General features: G+C 46.1%; 1 long non-coding RNA gene across 1 annotated transcript in view; it reads right to left on the bottom strand.

Moving 5' to 3' along the window:
* Window positions 1-20,434, bottom strand: part of LOC134911152 (uncharacterized) — a 192,167-nt gene that overhangs the window by 34,549 nt on the left and 137,184 nt on the right. Inside the window, exon 2 of the long non-coding RNA XR_010176357.1 lies at window positions 12,977-13,084. This is a non-coding gene — a long non-coding RNA (uncharacterized LOC134911152). The remainder of the gene's footprint in view (window positions 1-12,976; window positions 13,085-20,434) is intronic.

The raw sequence follows: 20,434 nt of genomic DNA, 5'->3' as shown, positions 1-20,434 counted from the left end.
ATAAGCTGGTTCAGGTGAAACACTGACACCACCTTAGGGAGAGAACTGGGGACGAGTCCGCAGCTCTGCCCTGTCCGAATGGACAAACAGATATGGGCTTTTTTGAGAAAAAACCACCAATTTGACACTCGCCTGGTCCAGGCCAGGGCCAAGAGCATGGTCACTTTCCATGTGAGATGCTTCAAATCCACAGATTTGACTGGTTTTAAACCAATGTGATTTGAGGAATCCCAGAACTACGTTGAGATCCCACAGTGCCACTGGAGGCACAAAAGGGGGTTGTATATGCAATACTCCCTTGACAAACTTCTGGACTTCAGGAACTGAAGCCAATTCTTTCTGGAAGAAAATCGACAGGGCCGAAATTTGAACCTTAATGGACCCCAATTTGCGGCCCATAGACACTCCTGTTTGCAGGAAATGCAGGAAACGACCGAGTTGAAATTTCTTTGTGGGGCCATCCTGGCCTCACACCACGCAACATATTTTCGCCACATGTGGTGATAATGTTGTGCGGTCACCTCCTTTCTGGCTTTGACCAGGGTAGGAATGACCTCTTCCGGAATGCCTTTTTCCCTTAGGATCCGGCGTTCCACCGCCATGCCGACAAACGCAGCTGCGGTAAGTCTTGGAACAGACATGGTACTTGCTGAAGCAAATCCCTTCTTAGCAGCAGAGGCCATAAGACCTCTGTAAGCATCTCTTGAAGTTCCGGGTACCAAGTCCTTCTTGGCCAATCCGGAGCCATGAGTATAGTTCTTACTCCTCTACGTCTTATAATACTCAGCACCTTAGGTATGAGAAGCAGAGGAGGGAACACATACACCGACTGGTACACCCACGGTGTTACCAGAACGTCCACAGCTATTGCCTGAGGGTCTCTTGACCTGGCGCAATACCTGTCCCGTTTTTTGTTCAGACGGGACGCCATCATGTCCACCTTTGGTATTTCCCAACGGTTTACAATCATGTGGAAAAAACTTCCCGATGAAGTTTCCACTCTCCCGGGTGGAGGTCGTGCCTGCTGAGGAAGTCTGCTTCCCAGTTTCCATTCCCGGGATGAAACACTGCTGACAGTGCTATCACATGATTTTCCGCCCAGCGAAAAGTCCTTGCAGTTTTTGCCATTGCCCTCCTGCTTCTTGTGTCGCCCTGTCTGTTTACGTGGGCGACTGCCGTGATGTTTTTCCCACTGGATCAATACCGGCTGACCTTGAAGCAGAGGTCTTGCTAAGCTTAGAGCATTATAAATTTACCCTTAGCTCCAGTATATTTATGTGGAGAAAAGTCTCCAGACTTGATCACACTCCCTGGAAATTTTTTCCTTGTGTGACTGCTCCCCAGCCTCTCGGGCTGGGCTCCGTGGTCACCAGCATCCAATCCTGAATGCCGAATCTGCGGCCCTCTAGAAGATGAGCACTCTATAACCACCACAGGAGAGACACCCTTGTCCTTGGATATAGGGTTATCCGCTGATGCATCTGAAGATGCGATCCGGACCATTTGTCCAGCAGATCCCACTGAAAAGTTCTTGCGTGAAATCTGCCGAATGGAATTGCTTCGTAGGAAGCCACCATTTTTACCAGGACCCTTGTGCAATGATGCACTGTTTTTAGGAGGTTCCTGACTAGCTCGGATAACTCCCTGGCTTTCTCTTCCGGGAGAAACACCTTTTTCTGGACTGTGTCCAGAATCATCCCTAGGCACAGCAGACGTGTCGTCGGGATCAACTGCGATTTTGGAATATTTAGAATCCACCCGTGCTGTTGTAGCAGTATCCGAGATAGTGCTACTCCGACCTCCAACTGTTCCCTGGACTATGCCCTTATCAGGAGATCGTCCAAGTAAGGGATAATTAAGACGCCTTTTCTTCGAAGAAGAATCATCATTTCGGCCATTACCTTGGTAAAGACCCGGGGTGCCGTGGACAATCCAAACGGCAGCGTCTGAAACTGATAGTGACAGTTCTGCACCACGAACCTGAGGTACCCTTAGTGAGAAGGGCAACTTTGGGACATAGAAGTAAGCATCCCTGATGTCCCGGGACACTATATAGTCCCCTTCTTCCTGGTTCGTTATCACTGCTCTGAGTGACTCCATCTTGATTTGAACCTTTGTAAGTGTTCAAAAATTTTTTAGAATAAGTCTCACCTAGCCTTCTGGCTTCAGTACCACAATATAGTGTGGAATAATACCCCTTTTCTTGTAGTAGGAGAGGTAATTTAATTATCACCTGCTGGGAATACAGCTTGTGAATTTTTTCCCATACTGCCTCCTTGTCGGAGGGAGACCTTGGTAAAGCAGACTTCAGGAGCCTGCGAAGGGGAAACGTCTCGACATTTCAATCTGTACCCCTGGGATACTACTTGTAGGATCCAGGGGTCCTGTACGGTCTCAGCGCCATGCTGAGAACTTGTCAGAAGCGGTGGAACGCTTCTGTTCCTGGGAATGGGCTGCCTGCTGCAGTCTTCTTCCCTTTCCTCTATCCCTGGGCAGATATGATCTTATAGGGACGAAAGGACTGAGGCTGAAAAGACGGTGTCTTTTTCTGCAGAGATGTGACTTAGGGTAAAAACGGTGGATTTTCCAGCAGTTGCCGTGGCCACCAGGTCCGATGGACCGACCCCAAATAACTCCTCTTCCTTTATACGGCAATACACCTTTGTGCCGTTTGGAATCTGCATCACCTGACCACTGTCGTGTCCATAACATCTTCTGGCAGATATGGACATCGCATTTACTCTTGATGCCAGAGTGCAAATATCCCTCTGTGCATCTCGCATATATAGAAATGCATCCTTTAAATGCTCTATAGTCAATAAAATACTGTCCCTGTCAAGGGTATCAATATTTTTAGTCAGGGAATCCGACCAAGCCACCCCAGCTCTGCACATCCAGGCTGAGGCGATCGCTGGTCGCAGTATAACACCAGTATGTGTGTATATACTTTTTATGATATTTTCCAGCCTCCTGTCAGCTGGTCCTTGAGGACGGCCCTATCTATAGACGGTACCGCCACTTGTTTTGATAAGCGTGTGAGCGCCTTAGCCACCCTAAGGGGCGTTTCCCAACGCGCCCTAACTTCTGGCGGGAAAGGGTATACCGCCCCTAATTTTCTATCGGGGGGAACCCACGCATCATCACACACTTTATTTAATTTATCTGATTCAGGAAAAACTACGGTAGTTTTTTCACATCCCACATAATACCCTCTTTTGTGGTACTTGTAGTATCAGAAATATGTAACACCTCCTTCATTGCCTTTAACGTGTGGCCCTAATAAGGAATACGTTTGATTATTCACCGTCGACACTGGATTCAGTGTCCCTGTCTGTGTCTGTGTCGACCGACTAAAGTAAACGGGCGTTTTAAAACCCCTGACGGTGTTTTTGAGACGTCTGGACCGGTACTAATTGTTTGTCGGCCGTCTCATGTCGTCAACCGACCTTGCAGCGTGTTGACATTATCACGTAATTCCCTAAATAAGCCATCCATTCCGGTGTCGACTCCCTAGAGAGTGACATCACCATTACAGGCAATTGCTCCGCCTCCTCACCAACATCGTCCTCATACATGTCGACACACACGTACCGACACACAGCACACACACAGGGAATGCTCTGATAGAGGACAGGACCCACTAGCCCTTTGGAGAGACAGAGGGAGAGTTTGCCAGCACACACCAAAAACGCTATAATTATATAGGGACAACCTTATATAAGTGTTTTCCCTTATAGCATCTTTATTATATATTTCTAACGCCAAATTAGTGCCCCCCCTCTCTGTTTTAACCCTGTTTCTGTAGTGCAGTGCAGGGGAGAGCCTGGGAGCCTTCCCTCCAGCCTTTCTGTGAGGGAAAATGGCGCTGTGTGCTGAGGAGATAGGCCCCGCCCCTTTTTCGGCGGCCTCGTCTCCCGCTCTTAACGGATTCTGGCAGGGGTTAAATATCTCCATATAGCCTCCGGAGGCTATATGTGAGGTATTTTTAGCCAAAATAGGTTTTCATTTGCCTCCCAGGGCGCCCCCCTCCCAGCGCCCTGCACCCTCAGTGACTGCCGTGTGAAGTGTGCTGAGAGGAAAATGGCGCACAGCTGCAGTGCTGTGCGCTACCTTTAGAAGACTGAGGAGTCTTCTGCCGCCGATTCTGGACCTCTTCTTACTTCAGCATCTGCAAGGGGGCCGGCGGCAAGGCTCCGGTGACCATACAGGCTGTACCTGTGATCGTCCCTCTGGAGCTGATGTCCAGTAGCCAAGAAGCCAATCCATCCTGCACGCAGGTGAGTTCACTTCTTCTCCCCTAAGTCCCTCGTTGCAGTGATCCTGTTGCCAGCAGGACTCACTGTAAAATAAAAAACCTAAGCTAAACTTTTCTAAGCAGCTCTTTAGGAGAGCCACCTAGATTGCACCCTTCTCGGCCGGGCACAAAAATCTAACTGAGGCTTGGAGGAGGGTCATAGGGGGAGGAGCCAGTACACACCACCTGATCGTAAAGCTTTACTTTTTGTGCCCTGTCTCCTGCGGAGCCGCTATTCCCCATGGTCCTTTCAGGAACCCCAGCATCCACTAGGACGATAGAGAAAAGGACGGTTCGTTGCGACCCTGCATCGACTTCAGGGAATTGAACCGTATCACGATTAAAAACTCATACCCACTGCCTCTCATTTCGGTCTTGTTTGACCAGCTTCGTACTGCCACCATTTTTTCTAAGATTGACCTACGCGGTGCGTACAATCTAATCCGAATAAGAGAGGGGGATGAATGGAAGACTGCCTTTAATACCCACTCAGGGCATTATGAATATTTGGTGATGCCTTTTGGACTCTGTACTGCCCCGGCAGTCTTCCAGGATTTCATGAATGATGTGCTCAGGGAATATTTGGATAGATTCTTAGTTGTATACTTAGATGACATCCTAATCTTCTCCCATTCCCTGGAGGAACATCGGAAGCATGTACGCTTAGTCCTCCAGAAACTCAGAGACCACCGGCTTGGGGCGAAGCTGGAGAAGTGCGAATTTGAAGTTCAGCAAATCGCATTTCTAGGATATATTATCTCCCCAGAAGGTTTCCAAATGGAGGGTTCCAAGGTACAGGCAGTCCTGGATTGGGTGCAGCCCACTAGTTTGAAGGCGCTTCAGCGTTTCCTGGGCTTTGCGAATTTTTATAGACGATTTATCGCTGGATTTTCGTCTATAGTGGCGCCCTTGGTGGCACTCACTAAGAAAGGGGCGGATGTTGCTCACTGGTCTTGTGAGGCTAAAGCGGCTTTTGCCCGTCTCAAAAGGGCATTTGTTTCGGCCAAGGTGCTGCGACACCCAGATCCAGAGCGTCCTTTTGTGGTGGAGGTGGATGCCTCTGAGATGGGTATTGGGGCAGTGCTTTCTCAGATGGGAGTGTCTGATAATCGCCTTCATCCCTGTGCTTACTTTTCCCGTAAATTTTCGCCTGCCGAGATGAATTATGACGTGGGTAACCGGGAATTGTTGGCTATTAAGGATGCACTCGAGGAGTGGAGACACTGGCTTGAGGGGGCTAAGTTTGTGGTCTCAATTCTCACTGACCATAAGAATCTGGCATATTTAGAGTCAGCAAAGCGTCTCAATGCCAGGCAGGCACGATGGGCTTTGTTTTTTGCTCGCTTTAATTTTTTGATAACATATCGCCCTGGGTCAAAAAACATCAAGGCTGATGCGCTCTCGCGGAGTTTTGCTCCAATCCAGGAGACCACCGAGGAGCCGTTGCCCATTGTTTCCCCATCATGTATTAAAGTGGGCATTACCCAGGACCTCTTATCATTAGTCCTTAGAGCACAGGAGCAGGCTCCTCCAGACCTTCCGGTAGGTCTTTTGTTTGTGCCTCCTAGGTTAAGACAGCGAGTGTTCCTGGAATTCCATGCCAAGAAGTCGGCAGGTCACCCGGGTAGTGCCAGAACTCGGGAGTTGCTATCTAGGGCGGTGTGGTGGCCCTCGGTGGCTAAGGATGTGGATCAGTGGGTTCGGGCATGTGACATCTGTGCCCGAAATAAGACTCCTAGAGGGGTTCCTGTTGGCCCATTACATCCACTCTCTATCCCATCTAAGCCATGGACCCACATTTCAATGGATTTTGTGGTGGACTTGCCCAAATCCTCGGGGATGACAGCCATCTGGGTTGTCGTTGACAGGTTTTCGAAGATGGCGCACTTCGTTCCACTGGTTGGGCTGCCATCAGCCAGACGCCTGTCTGAATTATTTATGCTGCATGTTGTGCGTCTCCACGGGTTGCCACTTGATGTGGTCTCTGACCGCGGATCCCAGTTTGTGGCCAAATTCTGGAGGGCATTTTGTTCCGATCTCCAGATTTCTGTCAGCTTGTCGTCAGGCTACCATCCGCAGTCTAATGGGCAGACTGAAAGGGTGAACCAGTCCTTGGAGCAGTTCCTCAGGTGTTATGTCTCCAAGTGTCAGACTGACTGGGTTGCTCATCTGTCCATGGCGGAGTTTGCCTATAACAACGCGGCTCACTCTGCTACAGGGATCTCTCCCTTCCTTTGTGTGTATGGGCATCATCCTAAGGCCAATTCTTTTGACCCCCTGGACTCCACGCCTGGTGGTTCCTCTGTGGTTTCGGTCCTTAGAGGTATTTGGCGGAAAGTGAAGAAAGCCCTTGTGTCTGTGTCATTAGTGACCAAAAGGGTTTTTGATAAGCGGAAAAGACCCTGCAGCTTCAAATTAGGAGACTTCGTCTGGTTGTCTACCAAGAATTTGAAGTTGAGACAGCCATCTCATAAGTTAGGGCCCCGGTTCATCGGCCCTTATAAGATCACCAGGGTTATCAATCCGGTGGCATTTCAGTTAGATCTGCCCCGTTCTTTGGGTATCAATAAAACATTTCATTGTTCCCTTTTAAAACGGGCGATTAGTAATCCTTCTTCCAGTGGAAGACCTTCCCCTCTTCTGATACGTGGCCAGAGGGAGTTTGTTGTTGAAAGGATTCTTGACTCCAAGGTGGTTCGGGGTCGGCTGTCATTTTTGGTGCACTGGAAGGGGTATGGCCCGGAGGAGCGGTCGTGGGTGCGCAGTTGTGATCTTCATGCCCCCAGACTGATACGCTCTTTCTTCTCGCAGTTCCCCGATAAACCCGGTGGTAGGGGTTCTTTGACCCCTCGTCAGAGGGGGGGTACTGTTAGGGTCTCCTGCCCTGTGCTGCCACGTCGTCATGGCAACCGGGAGACAAGTGCTAGTGGAGTAACCTGAGCGCAGCTGATACTCCGGTTCGGGTCTTTTGCTGTGCAGTGGTTATAGGCTCTGTGCACGGCAGGGGATCCGGTGCTGGTTTTTGTGCTCACAGTCTGTGAGGTCTGAGTGGGGCGTGGACAGCACCTGCTTTATAAGGCCTCTTTTCAGGGTAAGCAGATGCTGCTGAATCTTTGTTGGTTAGTCAGTTCATGAAAGTTAGCCAGTACTGTGTAGCTTTGTATTTGTTTGTTGCTTACTGCAAATAGGCCTGGGGATTTGGTATTACACTCTGCCAATCCAGACCTAGCAGTAAGACTGGAGTCAGTCGTTTAGCTTGCTGGGGTTCTGTTACCACTCTGTGAACTTAGCAAGTTTGCGGCTGTATTCTAAGACTTGCCTGTCTAATCCTGTCTCACTGTGCTAGGTGTCAGGGGTCAGTTTAGTGGCAGTAAGCTAAAACCTGTGCACTGCAAGTGAGAAATAGGATTGTGGAGACTCTCCTTGTGTCTATCATTCCATCTCTGACCAAGGAGTTTACTGCCACACCCGTTGGTAACCCTTTAGGGTTTTGCTGTTGCCCTTAGCAACAGCATTTCGGGTTCTCTATGTATTAAAACACAACATCTTGCTTTTTCCATCTGTGCAGTTCTAATACAAAGGAGATACCCAGTTCCTTAGCCTCTGGGCTTCTCTGTTCACTTTGTGTGTATTTTGTTACCCTATTACCTTCTGTGTACGTTATGTCATATTCCCCAGTTTGTCTGTGAGTCCATTTGTTTTGCATAACAGTTCAAACACCAGTACATTCCTGCAGACACTGGAGTGCATAACAGTTCTGACACCAGTACTTTCCTGCAGGCACTGGTGTGCATAACAATCCCAAATCCCAACATTAATTTTTACAAATTACAAATCCCAACATTAATTTTTTTCAGCTTTCGTCTTGGCCAAGCTTACTTCTCATGATACATATCTTTAAATCTACACTTACTGTTTGCACATATTGTTACCTGCTTGATCAAGCTACAGCTGCCACAACAGCTTTAGTGCCCAAGGAACTGGTGTTGTAGCAGACATTCCAACCACATCACCAGTGCTACAGGTAGAATTGTTGGGCCACGGTACTGGGAGGCATTGACAAGAGTGTGGGGCATATGATTGACTATGTCCTCCACAATGACAGGGCCATTTACTTGCTATAAGGTCCAGCAGCCTGGCTAGTCCACTCCAGCCCCCATATCTATGTACTCCCCTCCACTGTTGCCTGCCCAGTATCCTCATACAGTACTACACATTCAGAGCTGTTTCCTTGGCATTTTTGTGCAAGATCATTACCAAAAGGTTTTCATCCCTTTCAAATATTAATAATTAATTGCCAATTTAAATAATCAATCATTGTATTTTTTATAGATTGATGTATTTATGGTTTTACACTATGTGATGTTTTCTTTTTTATGACTCATTATGTTGTCATCAGATACGTCTCTCAGAAGTGACTGACTACATATTTAAAGTGAATGTCTATTCCCTTCTCACTATTTGCGGCTCCATTGCCAAGTAATGATCCATATTTCACTTGTTGTTTGCATGTATTGTAGTTCTAAGGGGGAGAACCAGTGTTTTCAGAGGATGCTAGATTCTCTTTTTAGTATCCCTTTCCTGCCTCACTGCTCAGTCAGGGTCCCCACTATCCTTTTTAATTAACTTGTCCTAGTGCACCCCGTATTGTCCTAATGCTTCTAATGGTCTTATCCTAGTACGGTCTTTAGAGTCTCAGCCCTCCTAATGATCCTTCCCTAGCATGCTTCTCATTGTCTCGGTCCTTATAATGATCTTCCTCTAGTGTGCTCTTGACTGTCCCAATACTTCTAATGATCTTCCCCTAGTGTTCTCCTGACTGTCCCAATACTTCTAGTAATCTTCCCGTAGTACGCTCCTCATTGTACCATTACTTCTAGTGGACATCCCTGAGTGTGCTCTTGATTGCCCCAGTAGTTCTAATGATCTTCTCCTAGTACACTCTTCTTTGTACCAAAACTTGAAATGATCATCCCCTGGTGTGCACCTGACTGTCCCAACACTTTCTGTGATCTTCACCTAGTGTGCTCCTCATTGACCCAATACTTCTAATTAGAGATGAGAGGGTTCGGATTTAACGCCAGAATTAATGCCAGTTTGGTTTTATCCGGATTTTTCCTATTGGCTATCCAAAACATGTGGCATCCGTGAGCCAATAAGATGCCGTTTTGAGAACCGAGTAAATCCAAGTAAAACCGAGTAAAACCGGACCCGCTCATCTCTACTTCTAATGATCTTCACCTAGTGTGCTCCTGACTGTCCTAATACTTCTAATGATCTTCACCTAGTGTGCTCCTCATTGACCCAATACTTCTAATGATCTTCCTCTAGTGTGCTCTTGACTGTCCCAATACTTCTAATGATCTTCCCATAGTGTTCTCCTGACTGTCCCAATACTTCTAGTGATCTTCCCCTAGTGCATTCCTCATTGTCCCAGTACTTCTAATGATCTTCCCCTAGTGTTCTATTGACTATCCCAATACTTCTAGTGGACATCCCTGAGTGTGCTCTTGATTGCCCCAGTAGTTCTAGTGATCTTCTCCTAGTACACTCTTCTTTGTCCCAATACTTGAAATGATCATCCCCTGGTGTGCACCTGACTGTCCCAACACTTCCTGTGATCTTCACCTAGTGTGCTCCTCATTGACCCAATAATTCTAATGATCTTCACCTAGTGTGCTCCTGACTGTCCTAATAATTCTAATGATCTTCACTTAGGAGGTCATTCCGAGTTGTTCGCTCGCAAGGCGATTTTAGCAGAGTTGCTCACGCTAAGCCGCCGCCTACTGGGAGTGAATCTTAGCATCTTAAAATTGCGAACGATGTATTCGCAATATTGCGATTACACACCTCGTAGCAGTTTCTGAGTAGCTTCAGACTTACTCGGCATCTGCGATCAGTTCAGTGCTTGTCGTTCCTGGTTTGACGTCACAAACACTCCCAGCGTTCGCCCAGACACTCCTCCGTTTCTCCGGCCACTCCTGCGTTTTTTCCGGAAACGGTAGCGTTTTTTCCCACACGCCCATAAAATGGCCTGTTTCCGCCCAGTAACACCCATTTCCTGTCAATCACATTACGATCGCCAGTCCGATGAAAAAGCCGTGAGTAAAATTACTAAGTGCATAGCAAATTTACTTGGCGCAGTCGCAGTGCGGACATTGCGCATGCGCATTAAGCGGAAAATCGCTGCGATGCGAAGATTTTTACCGAGCGAACAACTCGGAATGAGGGCCCTAGTGCGCTCCTCATTGACCCAATACTTTTAATGATCTTCACCTAGTGTGCTCCTGACTGTCCTAATACTTCCTGTGATCTCCCCGTAGCACACTCCTCATTGCCCCCAATGCTTCCATGTTCCCCTAGTGATTGCTCTTTCTTTACTCCCACAATTAATAGTCTTTCACCATATCTCTAGCTCTAAGTAGCCGCTTTGTCTCTGTTCCCACAGTTAATTGTTATCTGTCCAATACTGTTCTGTTTTCCCAGTATCTCTTAGTAAATTGATATCAATGAATATGTTAAAGTACCACTTGTACACAGATTTATCTCTTCACCTTTAAACTTACTCCCTTAATATTACCCCATGTCTCAAACAGGTATCGGGTCATATGTTCATATCTAGACATTAGAAAAAAAAAGAAATTAAGTTATTTAACATTCTTGTCATCATCTTTTATACCTCAGCCATTTACAGCCCATGGCACCAATACGTGATCTGTTTCCAAAATCTACTCTCTTTAATTCCTCACATTTAGACATTTTCCAAGTAAAGTTGTTATCACCTGTGCCATATTTCCAAAATATAGCCTTTCCTTACACAGGCTTCTAATACTTGTTCTTATAATTTCCCACCTTCATTATTGTAGCCTCATTCCTCCTGGCTTGACAGGAGAAGGGTATTCCATCTATAGACAATCGCTAATGGTTCTACAAGACTCATTTACACTTCCCATCCTTCCTCGCCTGCTGCCAAATACTTCATTGGCTTTTCATAAACTACAAAATAAAATTCAAATTACTGAGCCAAGCTTATAACTGCTCTTCCACCTATATTTCTGAACTCACCTATGAATCTCTTGCAGTCAATCTCTGTAGTGCTGTAGTGACCTTCTACAGTCTCTGATAGCCTCATCCTATGCATGACTGCATGACTCCTTCGGTGCTGCTTAATCTTCAAGATCTTGAAAAGGCTTCTAAATACTAATTTCCTAAAGTACCACATCCGCTTATCCATAATCTTGCTCTTACAGTGACTTAGCGCCATATCTATAATGGGTACAGTCGGCACCCTGAACAGACTTCTATTGTGCCATATATGTTAATGATTCCCCCTCCCCCTTCCATCCATGCCTGCACATGGAGGTGCCATCGTCCCATCATATTTTTGGAAATATAGCATCAGCATAGTAGAAAGCAAAGATTTTGGCATTGTGCCAGAGACTTGCATCTCCTGTGTCAGCGCTATCTTTTTGAAGACATTGCTGGTAAGGTAGTGCTGTTAGCAGCAGTATAGGGAGGTGGGTCCCTATGTATTAAACACCTGAGCAGTGGTCCTTACCCTTACAAACAGCTATAATGTTATTCTGGCATTATAAGCTCCATTGGGCAGTTCCATCTCTGCTTTCTATTTCATGTTATTGTAAGTTAATGGTTTATATCAACCTGATTGTGCACAGCTGCTTAGTATGTATGTTGGCTGCTTCCGTTGGCCATTGTCATGTTCCCGTTGGCCATTGCAATCTCCATGTTCCACCAGCACTGATTTAGCAGATTGATTCAGGATTGCTATTTGTTTTTCTCCCTGCCACACAGTTATTTCTGACCAGTTTGTTCTATGCCAACCAAATAGGCCACCCAAGAACACCGTGAGTATGGCTACATTTACGTATATATTTGTAAAGGCTTTTTCATATAGGCTTAAGCTTGCATATTAATTTTAGTTTTTCTTAATATGTTACATATCTGTAGGCAGCAACTGAATGATGCTGCAAACTAATGACATCAGAGGATAGCTTCAGCGTGTCTATCTCACCGGTAAAGCATCACCGGGGAGGAGTTCTGTGGGTTCTTCACTGGCATTAGGGACATTGCTCATGCACTGGCCAATGATCTCGCATGCTAAATAAAGACACCGTGCCTGAAACTGGAAATTCGTTAAACTACTGGCTACTCATAAATAGGATCCTTGAGCTGTCAGGAGGTATGGTGTCGCTAGGTCACTGTAAGACCTCATTGCATACGACCGTTGTTTTCGTTATATTTTTTCAAATGCCTTAAAGCAGTGGTTCTCAAACTCGGTCCTCAGTACCCCACACGGTTCCATGTCACCCAGCAGCTGCACTGTGTAACACCAACTGTCACATTTTTTAAATCTACAGGTGACCTGCAAAACATGAACCGTGTGGGGTCCCGAAGACTGAGTTTGAGAACCTGTGCCTTAAAGCAACAGTAAATTATCACATTCACAAATGAATATGAGTGAATGAACTAATAACCCACACAAGCATTCAGACAAAGCATTCGCTCTGCATTATTTTGGTATGTCTGGTCGACAGTTATCATAGCGACATGCATCAAGTAGACATGAGAATGTTGACATTCATCATGTCTACACATATGATACAGTATGTTGACATGATAAACTGTCAACAAACCATCCCTGGTTGTCTAGTGGTGTCTTACCTTCTCCCATTCTCCCAGTGGCAGCACTTGCTCCTGCGCCTTCTACCGGGTCCCGATAGTCATGTGACTTGAAGGAACAGTGTTTTGGTAAGTGTTCTGTACTTATCCCTAAAAATATATAAGAAACATTTTTTAAAGGGGGGGGGGGGGGGGGATTCAAACGCCACCTTGCCTCCAGGCGACTGAACTTACGCCCCTCTACAATCAACATGTGTTTAAAATACAATGGACGACACATATTAGATGCTTCAAGTCCTCATATTATGTCCGTGAGTTATTGCACACTCAAGCACATTGTAAGTGGACTGTAACTGGAGGACAAACATGTACTCATGACCTTGCTGTTCTGGATGTTTATGGGGCATGTGAAAGCCCTTGGAAACTATACACTTACAAACGACTAATAACCTTGTTGGTGTCTTTAATGTTTTTCGGCGGAAAGCGGAACTAAGCTATTTTGCCCCCGGTTTCACCCAACGCCGTTTGGCTATTAGATTCTGCAGACTGTGATGAAAATGCTGTTAGCAAAATAAAATCACACAGAAAAACATGAAAGGTATCTCAATATTTTGGCCATTAAATGCAATGCAGATTCTCTGTTCAGCAAACCCTTTGATCTGCTTAACCCCAAAGGTTAAACCACGGTGACCTCTTCTATGCTCCCGCACCAAAGCCCAGTTTCTCGGGTCAGTCGTTCCATTGTTTTTTCATCACACATTAACTTCAAAAATAAGGCTGCGATATTGCCGGGCACCTACAACATTTACCTAATCTTCCTGAAGGTGAAGACCTATTGTTTTCTAGTGAATCTACTGCGCATTGTGCCAGTCCAGCAAACCAGTTATTTCCTCCCTCTCCTGACAGCATCCTATTCTGGCCCCAGAACATTCTATCACTGCTGACTTCGGGAGCCTTTGATCCTAACTTTTTTTTTTTATTGTTCGTGAAGTTATCCATTTATCCTAAGCCAAGTTGTTTATAAATGATACAGATTAACTCCCTACATCTTCATAACATATCCCATACATTTTAATACTCCAGATTCTTTAGATTCTCAGTTTATCTCTATCGCTTTAAAAATAGTCCTTTGATTTTGTTTTTTTAATCATTTTTTTTCTTTTAAGCACACATTTTATTCATCCTGTAACTCCGAAATATGTATATCTATTTCAGATGCTCAATTACTGCGCACTGGTCCTTTTGCACTGTGTAAATGACCCCTTTTCTCAAGTATGCTGACAATAAATAATTGAATATTGCAAGTTGATTAAAAGCGGTGCTCTTATGTATTTAATTTGTGTAAATGTTGATAATTTGAATATCTCGTGTCTATAACTGCATTAAGATGTCTTTTTATTGTTTATAAATGTATGAATCAATGAATTTATATGGAGAACTCCTTTGAAATGAAAGAGGATATACATACATCTTGCATTAAATTGGGGAAGGAGAATGAAAAAAGGGACATACAGTACCTGAATGAATGTGACCCATAGTCACACAATATATAGTGCATTCTACAGCTTCCAACCAATCAGACGGTTACTGTACTGTCCAAAATAGCATGCCCCCCTTTTTTAAAATTTCTACTAATGCAATGCAAAAGAGTATATAAGTCCACATTGGGGTTGAATGATGACAGTTAGTTATAAAACAGAACAAATGTCCCTGAGATGAAACAACATATGTTAAATTGGATGCATGCAATGGGACTGACACTGTACCTAGTTGGACGCTTCCATAGTGTAAGTACACAAATTGCATTTGCCCACCCAGAAAGCTGGCTGCATGCATTTATGCATTAGCAGCATGGATCTGCACCAGCCTTTGGTGCAATAGATCTGCCTGAAGTCATGGCAGAAGAGACCACCATACTACCATGGCAGAAGAGACCACCACACTACTATGGCAGAAGATACCACTACACTACTATGGCAGAAGGCACCACCACACTACTATGGAAGAAGAGACCACAACACTACTATGGAAGAAGAGACCACCACACTACTATGGAAGAAGAGACCACCACACTACTATGGCAGAAGATACTACTACACTACTATGGCAGAAGAGATCACCACACTACTATGCCAGAAGAGCCACCACACTACTATGGCAGAAGAGACCACCACACTACTATGGCAGAAGATGCCACCACACTACTATGGAAGAAGAGACCACAACACTACTATGGCAGAAGAGACCACCACACTACTATGGCAGAATATACTACTACACTACTATGGCAGAAGAGACCACCACACTACTATGCAAGAAAATGCCACCACACTACTATGGCAGAAGATACCACCAAACTACCATGGCAGAAGAGACCACCACACTACTATGGCAGAAGAGATCACAACACTACCTTGGCTGAAGATACCATCACACCATCATGGCAGAAGATACCACCACACTATCATGGCAGAAGAGACCATCACAATACACTGGGCAGAAGAAACCACCACACTACTAGGGCAGAAGAGACCACCACAATGGTAGAAGGGACCACCGCACTACCATGGTAGAAGAGGCCACCACACTACCATGGCAGAAGAGACCACCACAGCACCATGGCAGAAGGAACCACCACACTACTATGTCTGAAAAGACCTCCATACAACCATGGCAGAAGGAACCACCCTCCTACTATGGCCAAAGAGACCAACATACTACCATGGTAGAAGGCAAGACCACAATACTCTGGCAAAAGAGGCTGCCGCACTACCATGGCAAAAAGGGCCACTGCACTACCATGGCAGAATAAACCACCACACTACTATTGCAGAAGACACCACCGCACTGCCATGGCAGAAGAGACCACCACACTACTGTGGCAGAAGATGCCCTGGATATCATCCTCTGATGACATTGTAACAGAGATCCTGTACATACAATTCCAATGCTACAACAAATGCTAATTGCATTATCCCGGACTGTTTTCAGGAATGGTGGCCATGGTCGCCCATTCCCCGCCCCCAAATGGCTACAGCATGTCACTCGCGCTGCCGGTTAGGGGCACTGTGACCTTGGTTGCAGAAAGAGACCTGCACATGCTCTTTGCAGATCCTACCTACGCCTGCACAGATCTCAAACCAACGGAGTTGTATGTAAGCCATCAGATTTGCCTGCATCTCTGAATCAGGCCCACTGGCATTATTTTTGGTCATATTTTTAAAACCATACGATTAGTGTTGAAACATCCTCAGACCGACAAATAGGTTAATAAAGAATGAGCTGTCTGGCTGCTCTCAGAAATTAAATGGGGAGGATATTGTGCTGCCTGACTCCTATCAGAGATGGACTGAGAGGGATATTGCTCTGGCTGGAAATCTCAGAGATAAAGGGGAGGGCAGCATGGAATGTCTGTGTTCTAAATTACTTCAGCCGGGACTAAGATTACGCTCTGGGTATCAGCTGAGAGATCTATGGTTCAGTTTTATAAGGGCATCCTGTTAATCATTTGGCTTCCAGCTACAAGTTAGCTTTATTATGCTTAATAAATGTATCTGGACAAATAGTCCATAAATATGATTTATAAGGGAATATTTTAATTGGTCGTATAGTGCAGTTGTGTCACTCAGCGTGGAAAGCACTCATCGGGGTAGATTCAGTAAGCCTAATAATTGAATAGTTCTGGGTGTCAAGCACAGAGAGAGCTTTAACTGTGTGGTAAACACTGTGGCTAATTGAATCTGCTCCATAGTGAGAAAGTGGTAAGTGGGGCAGTTAATCAGTAAACCTACATTGAGGATTCGTAATATAGCATAGCGTACGTTTTCTCTCTTGTACTAGAACCAGAGCATGGCGAATGATGGAATGAACGACTGATTTCTCTATCTCAACATTGGGGCTGCAAGCTGCAGGGTTGCAAGCAAGTCAGCTGCATTCCATGTTCAGAAATAAATGTAGGTCTGTGCCCATATGTACAGTATACTGCTGCCCCGCAACCATCCAACTAAAGCTGAAGTAGCAATCATCACCATCAGCGAGCTTGTGCACCAGTCCTATTCCCATACCTGGTGCCAGAACCGTAACTAGACATTTTGGTGCCCTATGACAGAAATAGCATTGGTCCCCTACCCCCCCATATTTTAATTAGGGACAGCACACACTTCAGATGTGCACACAAAAAAAGAGCGTGGTCTTGTGTGGAAGTGGCGCTCAGTGCTTGTCACTGACCTGGGTTCGGAGTGTTGAGAACTCGGGGGTTCTTCCGATGATCGGAAAGAGGAACCACAGCTGGGCCGGAGCAGGGATGGCCGGATGTAGGTTTTCCTCATGCAGAACTAGCCGTAGTAACTGGCGTATAATGCTGAAGAATTAAATGATGATTTGAGAACGATGGTGAAGCACACAGAAGAATGAAGAACTTGTGAGCGATGCTGAAGAAATGAATGAGGATTTGAGAACGATGGTGAAGCACACAGAAGAATGAAGAACTTGTGAGTGATGCTGAAGAAATAAATGATGATTTGAGAAAGATGGTGAAGCACACAGAAGAATGAAGAATTTGTGAGCGATGTTGAATGAGAAGCTTGTGAGCGATGTTGAAGAAATGAATGAGGATTTAAGATTCAGTGTAACTCTGAAAGTATGGAAGGCGTTCCACTTGGAGATATCATGTAATACAGGAAATACAGGAGGTGTCCCCCTAAGAGAAACACTGTAACTCAGAGAATGTCCCACTGAGTGATACACTGTAACGCTGGTAGCACAGTGAATGTTCCACTGAGTGATATACTGTAACGCTGGTAGCACAGGGAATGTTCCACTGAGTGATATACTGTAACGCTGGTAGCACAGTGAATGTTCCACTGAGTGATATACTGTAACGCTGGTAGCACAGTGAATGTTCCACGGAGTGATACACTGTAACGCTGGTAGCACAGGGAAGGTTCCACTGAGTGATATACTGTAACGCTGGTAGCACAGTGAATGTTCCACGGAGTGATACACTGTAACGCTGGTAGCACAGGGAAGGTTCCACGGAGTGATACACTGTAACGCTGGTAGCACAGTGAATGTTCCACTGAGTGATATACTGTAACGCTGGTAGCACAGGGAATGTTCCACTGAGTGATATACTGTAACGCTGGTAGCACAGTGAATGTTCCACTGAGTGATATACTGTAACGCTGGTAGCACAGTGAATGTTCCACTGAGTGATATACTGTAACGCTGGTAGCACAGGAAAGGTTCCACTGAGTGATACACTGTAATGCTGGTAGCACAGGGAAGGTTCCACTGAGTGATACACTGTAAAGCTGGTAGCACAGTGAATGTTCCACGGAGTGATACACTGTAACGCAGGTAGCACAGTGATTGTTCCACTGAGTGATACACTGTAACGCTGGTAGCACAGTGAATGTTCCACGGAGTGATACACTGTAATGCTGGTAGCACAGGGAATGTTCCACTGAGTGATACACTGTAACGCAGGTAGCACAGTGATTGTTCCACTGAGTGATACACTGTAACGCTGGTAGCACAGTGAATGTTCCACGGAGTGATACACTGTAACGCTGGTAGCACAGGGAATGTTCCACTGAGTGATACACTGTAACGCAGGTAGCACAGGGAATGTTCCACTGAGAGATACACTGTAATGCTGGTAGCACAGGGAATGTTCCACTGAGTGATACACTGTAACGCAGGTAGCACAGTGATTGTTCCACGGAGTGATACACTGTAACACTGGTAGCACAGTGAATGTTCCACGGAGTGATACACTGTAACGCAGGTAGCACAGTGAATGTTCCGCTGAGTGATACACTGTAACGCTGGTAGCACAGTGAATGTTCCACTAGGTGATACACTGTAACACTGGTAGCACAGTGATTGTTCCACTGAGTGATACACTGTAACGCTGGTAGCACAGTGAATGTTCCGCTGAGTGATACACTGTAACGCTGGTAGCACAGTGAATGTTCCACTAGGTGATACACTGTAACACTGGTAGCACAGTGATTGTTCCACTGAGTGATACTTTGCAAACACTGGAAGCACAAGGAATGTTCCACTGAGAGATACTCTGCAAATGCTGGAAGCACAAGGAATGTTCCACTGAGACGCCCACACCCCGAGAACCCGCCGGAGGCAGCGCCAGCAAGACGCAACAACCCGGAGCCCACCGAGGGCGGCGACCGCCGGGAGACCCAGCGCACCTGGAGCGGTAAGCGCGGCAGCCGAAGCGCCGCGAGTGTGACAGTACCCCCTCCTCTAGGAGTGGCCCCTGGACACTTTCCTGGTTTCGTGGGATGATTAGAATGAAAGATACGGACTAGTCGGGGAGCAGTGACTTCAGAAGCTTTGACCCAGCTCCTCTCCTCAGGACCATAACCTTTCCATTCTACCAGATACTGTAAATTCTTGTGAAGATAACGAGAGTCAAGAATAGCTTTGATTTCAAATTCTGTTCCAGCTTCAGTCTCTACTGAGGTCGGCCTAGGAGACTCTGAATGGAACCGATTTAAGATGAGGGGACGAAGAAGAGAAACATGGAACAAATTTGGTACCCGAAAGTGGGAAGGCAACCCCAATTTGCAGACAACCGGGTTCAGGACTTGCAAAACAGGGTAAGGACCGATGAACCTCGGAGCAAACTTCATAGCGGGCACTCTTAAATGAAGATTGCGGATAGAGAGCCATACCCTGTCACCAACTTTGTATTGAGGGGCTGCTCGCCATTTTCTATCCGCAAAGAATTTGTAGCGGCCAGAGATTTTTTTTGAGATTAGCATGAACCTTAATCCAGATTTGACTGAAGTGCTGGAGAATAGAAGCTGCAGCAGGAACATCCTCCGAAGGCAAGATGGGTAATTCTGGGACTCATGGATGGAATCCATAATTAATGAAGAATGGAGACTCACCAGTGGAAGAGTGATACAGATGGTTATGGGCAAACTCGGCCCAGGGTAACAGTTCCACCCAATCGTCCTGCGAAGGAGAAAGATAAACGCGGAGAAAAGTCTCTAAATCTTGATTGACGCGTTCAGTTTGCCTATTGGTTTGTGGATGGTAAGCAGATGAGAACTTGAGTTTTATTTGTAAAGCTGAACAGAGGGCCCTCCAGAATCTAGCAGTGAACTGTACCCCTCGATCAGAGACTATCTCCCGAGGTAACCCGTGCAGGCGGAAGTGTTCATGAATAAATAGTAAAGCCAACTTGGGAGCCGTTGGTAACCCGGACAACGGAACAAAATGTGCCATTTTAGAAAAGCGGTCAATAATCACCCAAATGGTATTGTAACCCTTGGAGAGGGGTAATTCGGTAACAAAGTCCATGGAAATATGGGTACAGGGTTTCTTAGGAATGGACAGTGGACGAAGCAACCCCGCAGTGTCACGCCGCCGCCCTGTACGCCTTACTTACCTCTCCGGGCGCGCTGGTCCTCTCTGCGGCCGTCCTCGCTGGCGGCTCCCGTCGCTCGGCCCAGCGTCTGGGCGGGTGAC

This window comes from Pseudophryne corroboree, chromosome 4 (assembly GCF_028390025.1).
Source record: "Pseudophryne corroboree isolate aPseCor3 chromosome 4, aPseCor3.hap2, whole genome shotgun sequence".
Classification (NCBI taxonomy): domain Eukaryota; kingdom Metazoa; phylum Chordata; class Amphibia; order Anura; family Myobatrachidae; genus Pseudophryne; species Pseudophryne corroboree.
Note: the sequence above shows the minus strand (reverse complement) of the source record. Positions and strands in the feature narration are given on the sequence as shown.